At 36.4% G+C, this 21,390-nt stretch overlaps 1 protein-coding gene across 2 annotated transcripts in view; it reads left to right on the forward strand.

Annotated features, from left to right (window-relative positions):
- Mgat4c (MGAT4 family member C) overlaps positions 1-21,390 on the forward strand; it is a 775,655-nt gene that overhangs the window by 351,617 nt on the left and 402,648 nt on the right. For both annotated transcript variants that reach the window (XM_060377968.1, XM_060377966.1), the window contains one exon: positions 4,581-4,691. The gene's annotated coding sequence lies outside the window, so the exon portion shown is untranslated. The remainder of the gene's footprint in view (positions 1-4,580; positions 4,692-21,390) is intronic.

Raw genomic sequence — 21,390 nt, forward strand, 5'->3', positions numbered from 1 at the left:
TTTATTGAAGTGGTCAAACTAATCAATTTGATGACTTTTATTCTCTATGAAATGAATTATTAACATTCTAGCATGTTTCATAAACATTTCAATAAAATAATATAATCTGAGAGACACATACCACTTTTAATTACTTATTTCACGCACACACACACACATACACACATGCACCTGTGAATATCTACTTGGTATATATCCTAAGTATAACCCCAAAGAACGTAGCATTTCTAAAGTGAATAACAAATTTCATAGTGACTTTTGTTAGTTGTTTCTTAAATAGATTCTTCTCTCATACAGTACATCCCAATAACAATTTCCCCTCCCTCTGCTCCTTCCAGATTCCCAAGGGACCCTTTCCACAGGTGTATCTGTGACTCTTTTGCCTGCTCTTGGGACTATTTTCTTCCTTTTGGGCTGCCTTGTCCCAGCAAATTTTAAGTTAGCATAATCCTAATAAGAAATATATATATAATTATATATACAATTTTCAAAGGAATGGCTTCATATTTCTGCTCACCAGGTAAATCCATAATGAATAACTAGCAAATTGATATCTCTCACATTGTTTTCAGCTCTCTTGAAGATCATCTAAATCAAATAACATATCACTTTTACTGAGTAATTGTTGAGTTTTGCTAAACTATTGAGGACTGAAAAAAGTTCTGGTTTGCAAAGTACATAGTGTTATTATCTTGTTTGTTTGGCTATATTTTACCTAGGAAATGTTTTTTGGAGAGCCAAGTGTATGTATCAGCACACAAAGGAAGTATCATAAAGCGGTTCAGTAGAAAGGTCAGCATACAGATATAAATTTAGTAGTGAATGGAACCGAGATAATATTTAGATCTGTGACGCTACTGGATTAGCCAGGCAGTATTCCAGAAATATTCAGTCAAAAAAGATATAAAATAAACTTGTGATTCAATGACCTTCATGATATTAGGATTATAGAGGATTGATGGCTTCTTATAGATATGAAAAGAGAATGTTTCAAGAAGGAATTAGTCAATCCTTAGGAGTTAAGTAAAATGAGGACTGTTTTATTAGCTTGACAGAGGAGTGCTCTGTAACAATTAGTAAGGAATTTTGCAGTACTAGGGAATTACAATTCCAATTAGATAAATAGCCGAATTGGAATTTCTTTCTTAATTTTCTTTATTCATTTGTTTATTGCAATTTATTCACTTTGTATTCTAACTGAAGAACCCTCCCTCAACCCCTCCCATTCACACCCAACCTCTCTCTTCTCCCCCTATGCCTTTCCCCTAGTCCACTGATAGGGGAGGTCCTCCTTCCCTTCTTTTAGACCTTAGCCTATCAGGTCTCATCAGGTTGGCTGCATCATCTTCCTTTGTGGCCTGACAAGACTGCACCCCCAAGGGGAGGTGATCAAAGAGCCAGCCACTGAGTTCGTGTCAGAGACAGTCCATGCTCCCCATACCAGGGAACCCACTAGGAAATTGAGCAGCCCATGGTCTTCCTCTGAGCATGGTCCTTGGTTGAAGTATAGGTCTCTGTAGACCTCCCTGGGCTAATTCCAATTAGTAAATAACATTGCACAAGGGAACTGTGAGAGAATAGGGGAGATTTCATTTTAAGTACACAGCAGTATTAAATCAATACTTTACATTGATGAGAAAGATTTATTCCAGACAGAATAACCAGCACACATGAGAACTGCCTGACAAAGTTCCTCAGCTATTTAAAAGGGGCTGGAAATGAATTCATAACAGGAACAATTAGTAAGTATTCAGGTTCATGTGCACATGTGTATAGGAAATACAGTGTTCTCAGCACAATGTAAGGCACTTTTATCCCTCATAATTAGAGCGATTCTCTGTAAGAGTTAAGGCTTTTTGTTATTCATGGTCAGGAATGTAAAGCAGCAGAAATAATCAGCAATTATGTACAATGACACAAAGTGGGTGGAATTTTGGCAATGCACTTTTATTTCCATAGGTAACCTTAAATATATCTCCAATGCATCATTTTAATAATGAAAGCTGCATCACAATGTTGAAGACAAAAACCTATGTGATGGAGCCAACTAATACAAATAAATATTGAGGAAACATTTGTAAATAAACAAAATGACCAAGCTGGAAATGACGTAGGCTGTTTAATTGACATGAAACCATAGGACTGTATCTTTTATCTTTGGTGCTTTATTTTTAAATTTTATTTCTTTATTATTATTATTATTATTATTTACAATTCATCCACCTTGTATGACTACTTTATCTTAATCCATTCATTTAGTGTGCTCACAGAACTGTAGATTTAGTCATATGAACAAATAAAGAAATCATAATTGAGTTATGCTGCAACACATTACCTCTATGACATCTAGAATATACATGAATGTAACATTGAGACAATCGCTGAATAGGTCTTAAAAGTTATCTGAAAACTAAGCAAGAGAGAGGACCCTAACTAAAACGGTCAATCCCCATCCGGAAAGGCAAAGAGGATGGACATCAGAAGAAGAAGAAAACAGGAAACAACCTAGGAACCTGCCACAGAAGGTCTCTGAAAGCCTCTGCCCTACAGACTATCAAAGCAGATGCTGAGCCTGATGGGCAACTGTTGGGCAGAGTGAATGGAATCTTATGTAAGAAGTGGGAAATAGTAAGAGCTGGAGAGGACAGGGTCTCCACAAGGAGAGCAACAGAACAAGGAAATTCGAACACAGGGAACTTCCCAGGGACTCATACTCCAACCAAGGACTATTCATGGAGATAACCTAGAACCCCTGCACAGATGTAGCCCATGGCAGTTCAGTGTCCAAGTGGGTTACATAGTAATAAGAAGACGGACTGCCTCTGACATAATCTGATTGGCCTGCTCTTTGATCACCTCCCCCTTGGGGGGGGGGCGCAGCCTTACTAAGCCACAGTAGAGGACAATGCAACCACTTTTGATGTGAACTGATGGACTAAGATCAGAAAGGAGAGGAGAACCTCCCCTATCAGTGGACTTGGGGAGTGGCATGCATGCAGAAAGGAGAGGGAGGGTGGGATCGGGAGGGCAGGAGGGGGGCTTATGGAGGGATACAAAATGAATAAAGTGTAATCAATAAAAAAAGTAAAAATAAATTAGAAGAACCCTCAAAAAAAAAAGTTATCTGAAAATATGATGAACACTCTCAGAGTCAGTTTTAAATCATTAGCCCGCTCAGTGAACATGTTTTCCTTTTTAAATGAATAGAAGCACATTCTCTTTGTAAAATCATTTAAAAATTTTGATATTAAAATATATTTTTTCTGTCACTAGGCATCTTTGACAATTATTTGCCACTAGTACTCTGTAAACAAGTGTTTACTTTAAACACACAGGTTTCAAAGCAACCTCTTTTAGGGATGCTTTATTAGATAATTACTGAATACACAAATGAGAAAAAATCAATCTTAGGGCTCCAGATTGTTTTCAATTTGGTGGATGATTAATATTGTATTAATGATTAATAATGATTAATATTTGTATTAATTAATCACTCAGTAATTAATATTTGTATTTGCAGAGTATCTAATTTTAACTTTCTTGTAAATAATTTAAATGTTTTTTTACCTTGAAGGCACTATGCAATCTTAATTTATAAAACCATAAAATTGGTTCGTATTTGTGTTTAATGTATATAAATTTCATAAACACAAAATAATGGATCTAAACTTGCAGTGAAAACTCAACTCTTACTTAGTCTTTAGTTTTGGGTTTTCAGGTGCGACCCAACTAATAAGCACTAACCAACCTTTATGCACCCAGGAAACAAAGATGACATGCTTGCATAGCTGCAAAATCCCAGGAAGAACGATTCAGCTTGAAACTGTGATTTTTATTCAGCATGTTGTGATCTTGTATTCTCATTCCCCAGTAACAAGAATATGTGACCCATAGTTATAATCACCTAATGTTCCAATAAAATTTGAATGTTAAAGATCAGAAAAAAGAGCCAGGATTGTGTAACTCCCTTCACTGCTGTCATAAAAATTAAAGGAAGTTATTGTGTCTAAGCCCCTTTGAAGATTTGGGCAAAAGTACAGTAGAATATTTAATGAGACTTAGAAACACAGAACAGCTGGACTCAGACTCTGGGGTATGCTGTAGGCATCATTGATGTGACTTCTGGGAAAAAGAGAGATATTGAAGATTCAGTTTACTTTTATCAAATAATGAATGAAAGACACTTAATAATTCTGACACTTTGTTAGCATAATGGCATAAATAGTGGGCTTAATATTTCCCATTATAAAATGTAATAGCCTGATATACTCAGTAAATTATATAAATATTGTCCTCTTAATTTAAAACCTTTCATATTTTTGGTCAAGTCTTAGACCACACTTTGAGAAATTAAAGATAGCCACACAGTGGGACTGTGACAAATCCATGTTTTCTTCAAAGATATTCATCTCAGCTTTGAATGGAGAAATTCCAACAGCTAGACTTGAAAGGAGAAATGTAATTGGCCTGTTTAGAAAAGTCTACAAGGGTAACAGTGACTAGATTCAGCATGGAACTGCCATCATGATGAATGTTTACACCACTTTCTTGAGAGCCAATTACACTGTTTTTCTGTGCAGGAATTGGAGATCAGCCAGATCAGTTGTGTGCACAGAGTTGCTTTGGATCTGTCTCTTCAAACAGGAACTCCACAGAATGCTACAGTAAGGTTGAAGCATTATTACATTCTGGTAAGAGAGAATGCTTTCTGTTTATCTTAGATAAATCCTTTCAAGCCATGGTGTGATATGGCAGAGAGCAGGTGCTCTGAGTTACAAGTTACAAAAGGTTTTTGGTTTGAGATTTGTTTTCATGATGCCTTTTCCAGGATAACAGTAACACTAAGTTCTCGTGGCCATGCTAAACTTGTACTGGAAGAAGGGGAGTCTAGAGCTTCTCGGGGGTAATGAACGGATGTGTGTAAATGTGCTATAACTCTGGTCAAGATAAGGGCTTTTGAAAACACGGTGAGTTAATCTGTGTGTTTAAGTTTTCTTCTGTCCAATAGTGTAACGAATAATCACCCACTCCCCACGATACACTTAGTGTTGACAGACTTTTGGAGCACTCTAACTTTCTTTACATTGAGAATTGGAAAACCTGTAGATAAGAACTCTCAGTGAATTGGTTTATATATAGATTTTCCTTTTAGCTTAAATATTACAAATGTGCATAAATGTAGAAAGTGCATGGTTTCTTGCTCTTATCTTTTGGCCTGTGCTGCTATTCAGTAAGTTTACAAAAACCTTTAGTCCTTATCAGCTCTCAATGAATTCATTTCTGTACAAAATTATAAGAAAAAAATAAATATTAATGTAAACATATATGTCTCTCTATATAGATATATGTATAAAAATAGAAATGTAAGTGTGTGTGTATGTGTGCCAATTCAGGCAAATTTATTTATTCAAGTAAAATATTTATATGTGAGTATATGGTATAATTGTATATAACATATGTATATGTATATGTAACATATATAATTGTATATGAACATATGAACTTAATTAGACATTCAATTGTCAATGGTCAATCACAGTGGTCAATTTATGTGCTATAACAGTATAAATCCACAAGGTTTTATTATTTTAGGTTTTCAGTTTTGAAACTTCCTCTCTTAAGTAAGCATTAATTCAAAAAACAGAGATATAAATATAAAATGTCTTCCCAACAAAAGAGACACATTTGAAGATTAAGTCTAATCTTTCAACTGAAAATAAACTTGAGGGGCACAATTTTATTTGGCTTGGTTACTCAGTTGAATTCATATTTATGTCTCATATTTATATCAGGTTTGAATATAATCTTTTTCAAACTTATTCTCACCTTAAAAAGGATAAGTAATTTACAATGACCTGCATGTCTCTAATAAACATTGATACTCTTTCAATTAAAAGAATTGATCCACGTGGACTTTAATTTTGTGCAGGGTGATAAATATGGATCTATTTGCATTTTTCTTCATATAGACATCCAGTTAGACCAGCACAAATTTTTTGAAGATTCTGTCTTTTTTCCATTGTATAGTGTTGGCTTCTTTGTAAAAAATCAATTATACGTAGGTGTATGTTTTTATTTCTGGGTATTTTATTTGGTTCCATTGATCCACCATTCTGTTTCTATGCCAATAACATGTAGTTTTTATTAACATTACTCTGTAGTACAGCTTGAGATCAAAGGTGGAGATACCTCCAGACAATCTGTTGTTGTACTGGATTATATTGCCAATTCTGCATTATTTTATTATATTAAGTTGTGCATTGTTCTTTCAAAGTCTGTAAAGAATTGTGTTGGTATTTTGATGGGAATTGCATTGAATCAGTAGATTGCTTTTGAAAGGGTGGCCATTTTCACTATGCTAATCCTATCGACACATGACCATGGGAGATCTTTCCATCTTCTGATATCTTTGGGATCTCCTCTGAGACTGATACTCCAACCAAGGACCATTCATGGAGATAACCTAGAATGCCTGCTCAGATGTAACCCATGGCAGCTCAGTGTCCAAGTGGGTTCCCTAGTAAGGGGAACTGTGACTGTCTCTGACATGAACTCAGTGGCTGGCTCTTTGATCACCTCCTTCTGAGAGGGGAGCAACCTTTCAAGGCCACAGAGGAATACAATGCAGGCAGTCCTGATGAGAAAAGATAAGATAGGGTCAAATGGAAGGGGAGGAGGACCTCTCCTATTAGTGGACTTGGAGAGGGGCATGGGAGGAGATGAGGGAGGGAGGTGGGATTGGGAAAGAATGAGGGAGGGGACTACAGCTGGGAGACAAAGTGAATAAATTGTAATTAACGTAAAAAAAGAAAAATATAACAGTTCAAAATAATAGATGAAAATTTAATTTAAAAATAAATGAAATAATTGATCATTATTTTAACAAATAATACTTAAATTTTAAGTAAAATGAAAAGAAAACATTTTTGCAAATTTAATCAGTGTTTACCAAATAGGCATGAAATTATTACATTGAAGTGAGCATTTGGCTAATGATGGGTAGAATAGAGAACCTAGAACAAGGGAGAATCAAAGTTGAATGTGAGTGAAATGAGAAGTAAATGTTCTGATTTAACAAATATTTTTATTTTACTCACTCTAATTCATTTTCTTGAATAATTTTCATCAAGGCCACCTCAGTTTTTTCTCCTATCATTTAAATTACGCACGTACAAAATCATATTCCAAGCCATGAACTATTAACAATTGTTAGCTTTTTAAGCTTGTACACTCTGCTAGGTAAACCATGCTCTACAGAAAGACCACACATCCAAGATTATTTGGAGTTTAGCCCTGCAGAGACTTGGTGTGCCAGGACAGGATTCTAGCATAACTGTCATCAAAGAGGATTCATCCAGGAGCTGATGAAGACAGATGGAGTGACCCACTATCAAACAATAGGCTGAGTTTAGGGAGTTTTGTGGAAGCGTGGGCGAAGGATTGAGAGAGTATAAGGAATCAAGGGCACCATAAGAAGACTTACAGAGTAAACTAGCCTGGGCCCATAGAGGCTCACAAAGATGGAACCACCAATCAAAGAGCATGCATGTGCTGGACCTAGGCCCCCTACACATATGTAGCAGATGTACAGCTTGGTCATCATGTGGGGCTCCTCCTAACAATGGGAAGAGGAGCTGTCTCTGATTCTGTTGCCTGCCTTTTGATTCCTTTCTCCTAGCTAGGCCTCAGTGGGAGAGGATATGCTTAGTCCTAATGTGACTTGAGGTGCCAAGGTAGATTGGTACCCCTTGGGGTCCTTCCCTTCTCAGAGAAGAAGAAGAAGAAGGGAGAATTGGGGGAGAGGAAGCTTGAGGGTGGGACTGGTAAAAGAGGGAGGGAATTGAGATCAGGCTGTAAATGATTAAATAAATGGGAAAAAGAACACTTTGTGCATGTTTCTTTACAGATAGTTTCAGAATCCTACACTTCAGTATCATTTTTAACCTTCTTTTTGCTCCCTATTCATTATGAAACTACAGACTATTTGAAGGGCTTCCCAAATTGTTTTTTTCTTTTTCTTTCTTTTATTATTATCATTTATTACCATTTATTCAATGTGTGTCCTGGCTGCAGTCCCTTCCCTTATCCAATCCCAATCCCACCCACGCTCCCTATTCTCCCCCATATCCCACTCATAGTCCACTCATAGGAGAGGTCCTTCTTCCATTCTATCTGACCCTAGCCTATCAGGTCTCCTCTGGACTGGATGCATTGACTTCCTCTGTGGACTGGAAAGGCTACATGCACCTCCCAGGACGAGGTGATCAGGGAGCCTGTCATCAAGTGAGTTCATGCCCCAGACAGCCCCTGTTCTCCATCCTAGGGACCCCACATAGAGACTGAATCTATGGGCTACATATGAGCTGAGATTTTAGGTCCTTTCCATGCATTGTCCTTGGTTGGGGTATCATTCTCTTCAGGTCCCACAGGGCTCAGTTTTTGTCATTGTTGTTGTTGTTTGTTTTGTTTGTTTGTTTGGCTCTTACCCTAAACAGACTTTCCATTTTTTTAAAAAAGAGTTACAAAATCTATGTCCTTACCTGAAGGGGAGTGGTGGGCACAATTATTGTACACCTTGCTCAGGAGGCTATTGATAGCTGTTGGGAGAGAGATAAACTATATAAAACCTGTCTTATAGAAGGAAGAGCCTTTAAATGTGATAGACAATATTCTGTTACTCCTATGATATTTGTCCCAGTATTGTATGAAGAGACAATTCTTTCCAGCTTGGTACTTATTGTAGTGCTTATTGTAGAACTGTAAGAATGATGGCTATATTCTCCTCTGTTAGCATGCAAAACACTGTCCACCCCTCTGGAAGTTAGATAGCAGAGATGAAGCTCTTCATTATCAACTTGACATTTCAGTAATCTTTGTCTAAAGTATGTGGTGTCTTCAGAAATGTGGTATTATTTTCAAGCTGTAGAGGGCATGGAAAAGTATTTTTCAAAAGCCTATAGCATTTGAGAATCAAAGGGACATGAATGACTAACAGGTCTAAGAGAGGTAAACCATATCTGACATCTGACCCCTGTGGTATCTACTAAAGGTGAGTGTGTGTGTGTGTGTGTGTGTGTGTGTGCAGATATACACACACTACACATACAGTATACTGTGCGTGTGCATGTGTGAGTGTAAGTGTGTATGTGTGTGAGTCTGTTTGTGTTAGGAAGCTTCTACAGATGTCCATTTCCAATTGAATTTTTTGAAATGTCACTAGTGTTAGCTGTTGTCCCTGTTCATATAAGCTCCTCTGCCCTGACCTTTAACTTCCCATCTTACTAACCCTGCTGTTACATTATTCTGTGTTTTTCCCCCTCAGTTCTTGCACACACTGTCACAACTAATGTGAGTTCCTACATATATCTGCAAGGCTGCATCTGTAAAACACTTTGTCTTTGTATATATCAACCATTTTGACACTTAAAATCTTACTATACCTTGTTCACAGCGATTCTGAAACTTTCTGAGAACTGGGTATAACAGTGGAAAATTATATAAACAATAGTAACTCTTTCTATCAGGTTTTGTTGACTAGCTTTAACATGACACTGATATATATAATGTTATACTCATAGATTAATTGATAGGTTAATATGTACACATGTATATGTATATATAATATATGTTAATAGGCTTCTGTAGTAGTAGAATGTATTCTAAACTTATACAAACTTTATAGTATATTTTCAGTAATTATGTTATCTCTCTATTTCCTTCTACTACCAAATCTGTACGTTATGTTCACTAATTACTATCCAGACACATCACAGTGTACAGGTACTGACAAAAACTAAGCCAACATCACTGCACTTAAAATGCTCTCTACAAAAATAGTTATGGAGATGATAACCTGAAGGAATAAGATGAAGATGATTATTATGATAAACAGGATAGATACGTTGACAGATGTTAGAGAGACTGATAAAATATATATTGATTGATCTGTAATTTACTGGTTTGAAGATTCCATCTATAACCTCTTAACTTTGTTCCGCATCCTGATTTAAAATCCAGCATTTAAAATCCTGATTTAAAATCCAGCATTTAATCTTATCATTCACTATATTAGACTGTGCATGAAACTAAGCCTAAAATTTAATATTATACTTAATTATTATTACCACTCCATAAAATATTAAACATACAAGTTATAAATTTTCATAGATGATAAATAACTATATGAATTTTTATATATGTATTCTCCCATTTTAAAAATTATTGAATAAAATGCTACCACACATATAGTCAGAAAAATAGAAGATTATATAAGCAATATTAACTCCATCCTTTCTTATTATGCTGTGCTGGATAGTTTTATTACTACTTGACAAAATATATGGTCATCTGAGAGGAAGGAAACCTCGATTAAAAAAATACCTCCCTAGCATAACTGTCATTGAGTGGCCTAACCCAGCAGCTGATGAAAACAGATGCAGTGACCCACAGCCTAACATTAGACAGAGCTCAGGGAATCTTATGGAAGAAAGGGAAGAAGGATAGAAAGAGCCAGAGTAGTCAAGGACACCACAAGAAAACCTACAAAATAAACTAACCTGTGAGACTGAGCATTTGTTTCGAGGTGCTGCTGGGCAGAGCCTCTCAGAGAACAGCTTTGTCAGGTTCCTCTCCGCAAGCTCAGCAGAGCAGCCTTCATAGTGTCAGAGGTTGTCACTCTCCAATAGGGTGGGTTTCTGATTGGTTCAGGCATTGTTTGGGCATTCCCTCTCAGTCTACTCTTTCTTTATCCCTTGACATCTTGTAGGCAGAGTAAATTTGGGGTGGAAACTTCAGGAGATGGTTAGGAAATCTTGTGGAAAAGGGAGAAGAAAGAGAAAAGGACCTATAGAAAAGGAGCTCCACAAGAAACCAAGAGAGCCAACTAACCAGGGCCCAGATGGGCTTGCTGAGACTGAAGCATCAACCAAGGACCACTCACAAACTGAACCTAGGTCCCTGACAATGATGTAGCAGATGGACAGCTTAGGCTTCATGTGGGTCTTCTAGTAAAGGAAATTGGGACCGAATTGCACAAGGACTCACTTGTGAGTTTTTTTGATCACTCCCCCCTGGCAGGACAACCTTACCAGACCTCAGGTAAAAGGACACTGCTCAGTTCTGGTGCAACTTGGTGAGTTGGGGTGGATGGAAAAGAGAGCTTCCTGAAGAAAAGGGGAGGGGGTGGGAAGAGTGTGGGAATTGGATTGGAGGGAGAATAGACATACAACAAGGATGTTAAGTGAATAAAAAAATTACACACTACACACACACACACACACACACACACACACACACACACACAACTAACCTGGACCCACAGGGGCTCACAGAGACTGAACCACTAACCAGAGAGCAGCCATGGGATCCATCTAGGATCCCCGCATATATCTAGCAGATGTACAATTAAGTCCTCATGTAAGACCTGCAACAGCAGCAGCTGGGCTGTTTCTTACTCTGTTGTGTTCTCTGGGATCCCTTCTCTATAACCACAACGCCTTTTCTAGCCTCTACAGAAGACTCTGCTACCAGTCCTACTTAATATGCCAAGGTGGGTTGAAATCCATGGGAGGTCTCCCCTTCTCTGAGAAGGAAAGGAGGGGGCAAAATAGGAGGGAAGGAGAGGGCAGAGAGAGAGAGGGCCTGGAAGGAGAGGAGGGAGGGTAATTTCCTATTGGGATGTAAAGTAAATAATAAATGAGTTTGGAAAGAAAGAGAGAGAGAGAGAGAGAGAGAGAGAGAAAGAAAAAAGAAAGAAAGAAAGAAAGAAAGAAAGAAAGAAAGAAAGAAAGAAAGAAAGAAAGAAAGAAAGAAAGAAAGATGCCTCCATAAGATTGAGCTGGAGCAAGCCTTTAGGGTAGGTTTTATTATCATTATTATTATTATTATTATTATTGATTGAAGGAGGAATGTCCAGCCCATGGTGGATAGAGTCACTTCTGGGTTTATGGTCCTGAATTCTATACAAAATCAGGCTGAGAAAAACCACAAATTCCAAGGTAATAAACAGCATTCCTCCATCATTCCTGGCTTTCAGGTTTCAGCCCAGTTTGAGTTAGTGTCGTGACTTCCTTGTTGATGGAGGGCGATATGGAAGTGTAACCCAATAAAACATTTCCTAGCCAACTTGCTTTTAGTCATACAATTTTTCTTCATCACAGAGATATATCCCTAAGGCAGAGGTATAATTTACCAATTTGTAAATCTGGTTAGATTTTTGAATGTTATGATGAGTTCATCATACCTCTCAAATGAGGGTATCCTACCAATGATGTGCAGAGGAAACTGAAAAACAGAACTACTATGCTTTTCAATGTTTTCTTTTTCTCTGTGTGCTGCTTTTTGCCTCTTTTCTAATGGAAACGCAGTTAAGAATAAATACAAAAGATCACAAAGCCTTACTGCTACTCCTCCTTCCATTCCATCACCCGTTATTGGTAGTAATGTGGGTAATTAAACCAAGCCCCACTAACTTTCAGTTCTTTATCTTTAATAGGGAAATAATGACATCAATTTTATAGGATTAGATGAAATAATTTTGGTTAAGGATTACATGTAATGTGCTCATTTCTTAGTTCTATAACCTAATATGAAGTAATTTAAAACTGATACATTTAGTAGAATGGCTTTTAAATATCCCAGGGGATTGAAAAGGCTCTTCACCTTCTGTGACATTTTAGAAAATATATGATAATCAGGTGATTCATTTATATCATTTAAAGAGGAATGACATTTTCTATTATTGACCCAGTGTGCCTGCACATGCTGAGACTGAACTTGCTCTTCTTCCTGAATGTGGAGAAGGTGGGAGTGTGCTCGCTTGCATGAACATGTGTTAGAAAGTCTCAAAACCTAAGTGTTAAATAGAATTTCTGTAACTGTGTAATCCTTTTTTTTTTCTTACACAGAGAAAAAAAAAGAAGAGTAAGAAAATTTACTGTAAGTTAAACACATAATTACTCTGTATGTGAGGTAGGACATGCTTTCGTCTTCTTGGGGGAGCCTGGTCCATGGCCAGTGAGTGCTGGAAGAGCAAAAGGGCAGGATCCAGGCCGAAAAATAACTCTGATAGTGTTAAGCAGTATTAGATAGGAAGTGTGTTTGGTAGAGTAGTGTGTGACAAATATGGGTATTTGCTTATATAGGTTTGTAAAATTAGTGAATAGATATTACCTACTTTCTCAAGAAAAATATTTCTAGTGAAAAATGGGTAGATGCATCTCCAAAATCCATTGGCATCCCTTCTGCCCTTTATTCGATGTAAAACCACAGGCATCCTGTCTGCCCTTTATTCAATGTAAGCTTGTTGAGGGAGGGACACTGTAGCCAGATGGAAGTACACATACTATGACTTTCACACTCTTGAGGATGAGATTTCTAAACAAACTAAGACATATCACATGCAAAAAAATAAAATAATATAGAAACACCATGCTCCTAGTTATAGTACATTTATGTATACATATTATATTGTAGCAAATTTTTTCTTTTTCTCATTTTCCTTTTATTCGCTTTTACCATAAGTCAGCCCAAGAAATTGGTATTTAAATTACAATGTAATTCACTGTCAGCAATCTTCAGCAACATGTGTGTGCAGTTACCTTTGGTAACAACAGCTATATTAAATAGGGGAAGATATAATTATATTGGTAGTCAAAAATTAAGTTGTTCTTTTTTGGAAAATCCTAATTCCTAATATTGATAGGAATTGAAGAAAATATGCTTACTATATATTTTCTGAGACTTCTGGGATGTTTTTTACTTGAAAAATGCATTTATAGACGTGATATTAATATTTCATCTTAAATAATTTTATTTCATATAAAACAGCATTGATAAAATATTGTTTTAGACAGGTAAAATCATTAAATGTTGGATATTAACTTCAATATTAATATGCTAAGATAGCAAAATGAAACAAAACACATACTACTTAATATAAACCAGAAAATGTCTTATAGTTTGGGGACATTAGTTAACTACCTAGTATACATAGTTAGTATTAACTATATTTAATATAGCAGTAGAGGATAGAGAATTGAACAGTCATTTAATAAAAGGGGCTGATTTTCTAATTATTTTTAAACCTTTATTTCAAATGACCACTTTATTTTGATATTTTCTGTGGGTATAATTTTTTTCCTAATGTACATCAGTTTCCCTACTCCTAACAACTCAGTTAATAGGAAATAACACCCAGCATTTGAGAGTGGCAGGAAAGACTGCAAAAATTTTGTCTTTGACAAATCAGATATATTAAGCCTTTGATGGAGGGATACATTAGAGAAAAGCTGGTTTGTCATTTTAACCAAGATACTCCTTATTGTTTGCTTTATATAGACCTGGAACACTAATGGAATATTACAATGAAATGACACATTTTTTTTCTTTTTTTTTGTTTTTTTTTGTTTATTTAATTGTTTTTATTAATTACATTTTATTCACTTTGTATCCCCCGACCTCTTTCCTCCCAATCCTGCCCTCCCTCCCTCTTCTCCCATGACCCTCTCCAAGCCCACTGATACAGGATTTCCTCCTCTCCTTCCATCTGACCCTAGCCTATCAGGTCTCATCAGGACTGACTCTTTGTATTCCTCTGTGAATGGACAAGGCTGCTCCCCCCTTAGGGGGAGGTGATCAAAGAGCCAACCACTGAGTTCATGTCAGAGACAGCCTCTGTTCCCCTTACTAGGGTACCCACTTGGAGACTGAGCTGCCATGTACTACATCTGTGCAAGGGTACTAGGTTATCACCATGCATGATCCTTGGTTGGAGTATCAGTCTCAGAAAAGACCCCTTTGCTTAGATCTTTTTAGTTTTGTTGCTCTCCTTGTGGAGCTCCTGTCCCCTCCAGGTCTTACTATCTCCCCTGTCTTCCATAAGATTCCCTGCACTCTGCCCAAAGTTTGGCTATGAGTCTCAGCATCTGCTTAGATACCCTGCTGGGTAGAGTTTTTAAGAGGACCTCTGTGGTCGGTTCCTGTCCTATTCCTATAACAGGCCATTTTTTTTTTTAATTCTTTATTGATTACACTTTATTCACTTTGTATCCCCCCGTAGTTCCCTCTCTCCTCTCTTCCCAATTCCTCCCTTCCTCCACCCTCTGCATGCATGCCCCTCCCCAAGTCCACTGATAGGGAAGGTCTTCTTTTCCTTCCTTCTGATTCTAGTCAATTAGATCTCATCAGGAGTGGCTGCATTATCTTCTTCTGTGGCCTGGTAATGCTGCTTCCCCATCAGGGGGATGTAATTAAAGAGCAGGCCAATCAGTTCATGTCAGAGACAGTCCCTGTTCCTATTACAATGAAACCCACTTGGATACTGAACTGCCATGGGCTATATCTGTGCAGTGGTCTTAGGCTACATCTCCATGCATAGTCCTTGGTTGGAGTATCATTCTCAGGAAAGACCACTGTGCTCAGAATTTTGGTTCTGTTGCTCTCTTTGTGGAGTTCCTGTCCTCTCAGATCTTACTGTTTCCCACTTTTTTGCTAAGAATCCCTGCACTCTGCCCAAAGGTTGCCCATAAGTCTCTGCATCTGCATTGATAGTCTGCAGGGCAGAGCTTTTCAGAGGTCCTCTGTGTCAGACTCCTGACTTGTTCGCTCTTTTTTCCTTCTTCTGATGTCCATCCTCTTTGCCTTTCTGGATAGGAATTGAGCATTTTAGCAAGAGTCCTCTCTCTTGATTAGTTTCTTTAGGTGTACAGATTTTAATAGGTTTATCCTATATTATATGTGTATATGAGTGAGTATGTACTGTGTGTATCTTTCTGCTTCTGGGATTATTTAATCTTGGTTCTATTTAAAGCTATTTGCTAGTAGGAAGACTGATATAATGCAGAACTCTGACTAATAGTGGTATTGGTGTTTTGTGTTTTTTATTTGCTACACCAGTTTATGGTTGTCGAGATCAAAGGTGCCATGTTTTTCAAATACATCAATTCATCATTGATATTTATATTTGTTTTCCTTACCTATGAGTAAATTTGGAAAGAAACTGATTTTTCTTTTTCTGCCTTTAGTAGCTAAAGTTGCTATCTAGAAGCTCTGAATGTTCCACGGTGTTTGACATAGCCTTATATCTGCCAACTGATAAAAAGCTGTGACTCAGTTCATGTATATTGAAACCAAGTAAAGGGTAAATCTATATGGAGGATAAGAAGAGTAGACAGGAATCAGTGGAATGCTCAATATAAATGTTTCCTAGATTATGGAATGTCCTTGATCTTATTAATAATCCATCAGCATCATTCTATGTCTTCTTTGCTTGAGACCACACTTTTAATTATTGCTTTAAAACATCATACGTAGTACCAATATATGAGTCCCACAGTTTATCTTCTGATATTTACATTTTACATAGGTTTAAATAATTGAGTGTGATTTTTAGATTTAAACTCACAGTGTCTAATTATCATTTAATTTGATAAACATTATTTTCTTGAATATATGTTGGGTCATACATGTTTGTACTTTACTTATATATTCTCTTTCATTTTTAATATGAAGTCCTTAAAAGTGTAAAATATGGTTTTGTAAAAATTATTTCCCAAAATTCTTATTGGTGTTATTAGTGCACAACAGATATATTTCGAGTACCTCATGAATGGGTTCTTCACTCAACTCAATGTAGAGGAATAATAATATTTGATACATGTTTTCAAGAATCTGGCTTCCAGAAACCCATCCCATTATATGAGGAAGGGACAGAGCAACTGTTGTGAACTAATAAAATCCTAAATGATTTTATGAAACTGATTATATGTTCATTAACATCAGTTCATGAAGTTATTTAACCTTATTATTGTCACTTAGACACTCAAAAGTCAAGTAAAAAGAGATTCAACTTTAAAGTGTATGTGTGTGTCTGTGTGTGTGTGTGTGTGTGTGTGTGTGTGTTTGTGTTTGTGTTTGTGTGTGATTCCCACAATAGTTATTATGATTCTGGTTCTGACTTACAAAATATTTTATTTGGTTCATGTGGTCTACAAAATGTGTACCACTTTAAAAAAACATTCAGGGCATCAAGCTAATTAAGTAGGAAGTTTCAGTTGTTACAGTAATAGTTATATCAGACAAATATTGACACATTTGGCTTGTATAAAGCCAAATAGCTTTTGTGGTAAGACTTATAGGTTGGATATCTTCCTTGTCCAGAGCTGTTTTTGCAAAATACTTTGTGCATTAAAATGCAAGTTGACTCAAAGTCAAAGAACAGTGTGGTTCTTAATGCATTGTGGTTATCTTCTGTGGTTCATGTTTTATGGAAAGGACCTCATAATATTTAAAGTTAACCTGAAAATACCTCAGCATTATATGCTGCTGAGATTTGCCCTAGCTTTAAAGCTAGTTCAAATTTAAATATTCTATGAATAAATTTATTATCTATTAATTTACATATTCAGTAAACTTTGGAACTGCATTTTGTGTCAACTATATGAATAAACCATCATCCCAGTTCATATTTCAACGTTAATTTTGTTCCTAAAGGATGGATTTTGCCATGGTTTCCCTTGAAAACATAAGAGAATCATATATAAACCAATTATAAGTAATTTTATTTTCATCACTTTTTACACATTTCTGTCACGTGCTCTCTACTCAATATTTCTATGGAAAATGAGAGCTATTCATGGCATTCTTCTATATTCAAGACATCTGCAAGTAATGAGAATCAAAGATAACATTCCTTGGCCACTGGAGTCCACTATATGTATTCCTTTTTCTAAAAAAAAACAAAAGAAGTATTGATTCCATGAACACTGGAAAACAATTATCTTAAGATAATTGTTATAAGTAATCATAAGAAAATACCATAAGGTAAAACAGTACAAAACAACACAAATAATAACACCTAAAAACTTAGTATATGGCTGACAAGAAAATTATTGATGTAAATGTTAAAAAAATAATTGTAAGTTTATATGTAGCTGCAAATTAATAAACATGGTTTATAAAATTATGATCTTGCATGTGTTTTATAAGTATATGTTTATATATACATTCAAAAGACTATATACATAGTCAAAAGACTATCAGTTTGTTATTTTTAATTTTTGAGTATAAACATTCTAAGGAAGAACTTCCTACTAGCAAATTTAGAGTTTTTCCATTGGGCTCCATCCACAAACATTTCTTTCTTTTTAAATATTTATGATTTTCTTAAAATTTTTGAATGGTTTGAGATAGACATTCAGTAAGAAGTTTTTGGATATTTTCTTGCTCTTGCCTTAAGAAATTTCTTGAGGTTTTGATATTAGCCATTCTGATGGGTGTGAGGTAGAAATTCAGGTCATTTTGTTTTGCATTTCTCAGATGGCTAAAGACATTGAGCATTTCTTTAAATGTTTCTCTGCCATTCAGGTTCTCCTGCAGAGAATTCTCTGTTTAGCTCTGTACCCCATTTTAAAATTGGATTGCTTGATTTTTTTTTGGTGTTTAACTTCTTAAGTTCTTTCTATACTTTGAATATTTGCCCTCTGTTAGATTTAGGATTTATGAAAATATTTTCCCAACCTGTAGGCTGTCGTTTTGTTCTGATGACTGTGTCCTTTGATTTTCAGATGCTTTTCAGTTTCACGAGGTCCCATTTATTGATTGTTGATCTTAGAGCCTGTGCTGTTGGTGTTCTGTTCAGAAAGTTGTCTCCTGAATTAAAAACAAGTTGCAGTCAAGTGGTTTGAACTAGAAAAGGTCTTTCTAAGTGAGGTAACCCACAAGTAGTAAACACATATGGTATATACTTATGCATAAGTGGATATTAACCATATAATACAGAATAAGCAAACTAAAATCTATAGTCCTAAAGAAGCTAAACAACCAGGAGGACCCTAGGGAAGAAGCTGAAATCTCACTCAGAAGGGTAAACAGGATAGATATCTGAAGTAGGAGAAGACAAGGAACAAGACATGAGCCTTACATAGGGGGCCTCTGAAAGACTCTACCCATCAGGGTATCTAAGAAGATATTGAGGCTCATAGACAAACTTTGGAGAGATTGCAGGAAACCTTATAGAAAAAGAGGGAGATAGAAAGATCTGGAGGGGACAGAAACTCCACAAAGAGACCAATAGAGTCAAAAATCCTAGCCTGACAGTGCCTGCAGTGACTGATATTCCAACAAGGCTCATGCATGGAGAGGACCTAGACACTCTGCTCAGAGGAAGTCAATAGGCTATTCTGTTTCCAAGTGGGTTCCCTAGTTAGGGGAACAGCAGCTGTCTCTGACATGAAATCAGTGGTGAACTCTTTATTCACCTCCTCCCTGGTGGGTGCACCCTTGCCAGGCCACAGAGAAAGATGATGCAGCCAGCCCTGCATCATGAGACCTGGTAAGCTAGGACCAGATAAATGGGGAGAAGGTGCTCCCCTATCAGTGGACTAGGGAAAGTGTATAGTGGAAGAAGAGAGAGCTTGCGTGGGATTGAGAGGATATGAGGAAGGTGGCTACAGTGGATTCAAAGTGAATAAATTGTAGTAAATAAATAAGTATATAAATAAATAAATGGAAAAAGATAATGCCTTCAACATTGAAAAAAAAAAATTTCTTGAGGGTAAGAACGACCATGTATGGATATAACCTAGAACCTTTGCTCAGATGTAGCCTGTGGTAGCTCAGTAACCAATTGGTTTCCCAAAGTGAGGGGAACAAGGACTATTTCTAACAAGAACTCAATGACTGGCTCTTTGGCCTCCCCACCCCCGAAGGGAGGAGCAGTCCTGTTAGGCCACAGAGGAGGGCTTTGCAGCCAGTCCTGAAGATACCTGATAAAACAGGATCAGATGAATGGGGAGGAGGTCCCCCCCTATCAGTGGACTTGGAAAAGGGCACGGTGGAGATGAGAGAGGGAGGGAGGGAGGGACTGGGAGGGAATGAGGGATCGGGACATGGCTGGGATACAGAGTTAATAAAATATAACTGATAAAAAAAAATTAAAAAAAGAAAAATAACTGTTGTAATTTACCAAAAAAAAGAAATTGTTAAAAATAAAAATTTAGCACAATAAATGATTTGCAGAGATATTAATGAAGATTCCAAACATTGACTTTTAGTCTCCACACATACATGTGAATATGCACACAAACACACAAACGTGTACACTACAAACACACACATACAAATAAACAAATAAACAAATCTCCCATTTCCTTTTTCATATACTATAAACTGCATATGATAGCCATTTTTTCTATTATAAATATTGTCTATGATAAATTTATGAAAATAATTTAAATATATTCAAATGTTTCAACAGTCAAAATATAGGAGCCCAAATATGTACAATGGCCCACAATCAAAGTAAAAATAAATGCTTAAATATATCACATTTTTGTTTATTTTAGCAACATATTAGTTTAAATTTAAAACAATTACATAAATACAGATAAATAGAGTCATTCGTTCCACATGTTTTTTTTGTGTTAGAAACTGCAAAGATCTCCATCATCAGCCACCACAGCAGTTAAATACACAATATACTTACTTTATCTTAGTGTATGCAAAACTTAAGGAACACTATCAACTGAAGATCCCAAAGCTGGAGATCTTGCTCAGTGGTTGAGCACAGAAAACAATGCAGAAAAGGTAGGAAAAGGAGAGAGAGAGCAAATCTAATAGTCTGTGTAAGAATCCTACCACTACAGAAAAATCAGATTCAGACTTAACTCAGTTTCTGATTCATGAAGAAGCTGATTATGCCAAGAGCCCAGGAGATGAGGTAAGATTTTATATTTCACATTTTCGTTATACTGAAAACACTTGTCATGTCTCTTTCTAGTCCAGCTCATGCCAAACTTCTTCCCTGAATAAGGACTACTTCTAGTCTGAGGAGATGACTCACTGTGTAAGTCATTTGGTATATAAGTGTATACTTTTCAAAAATTAAAAAAAAGACCTGGGAGTCCAGATAGTACAGTATATCTCATCAATCTCTTTTGCTCCCACAGCTGTCTTGTAGAATTGGTTTTGGTGGTTGATGTAAAAATGAAATAAACAGGGGATTTGTGTAGCATCACCTGCAACAATCCAAGTTTTGTGTTTCTATATCATTGTTACACATGCTGATTTGTCTTAGTACATATAATTCCCAGTCACACTATGGGTTACATTTACCACACAGAAAGAAGGGATGTTGGTCTCATAAACTGAACGTGATTCGTAATGTTAGAAGGAAGCAGCCTGAAATAGCTACTGTTTCTACTGATGAAATTAGGAAAGTGTCAGTTTGGAGGAAAACAGCTTGTATTAACAAGCATTTCTCCCACTCAGTTTAAAATGAAATAACCCTGAAAGAGCTCTCTTGTAGCAAGGTGCCTAATTTCCTATTGAGCAGTCAACCTTTAAGGTACACCAGTTAGAAAACCCTAAAAAGACTCAGTGATTAGGAATATA

This window comes from Meriones unguiculatus, chromosome 2, assembly GCF_030254825.1.
Source record: "Meriones unguiculatus strain TT.TT164.6M chromosome 2, Bangor_MerUng_6.1, whole genome shotgun sequence".
Taxonomy (NCBI): Eukaryota; Metazoa; Chordata; class Mammalia; order Rodentia; family Muridae; genus Meriones; species Meriones unguiculatus.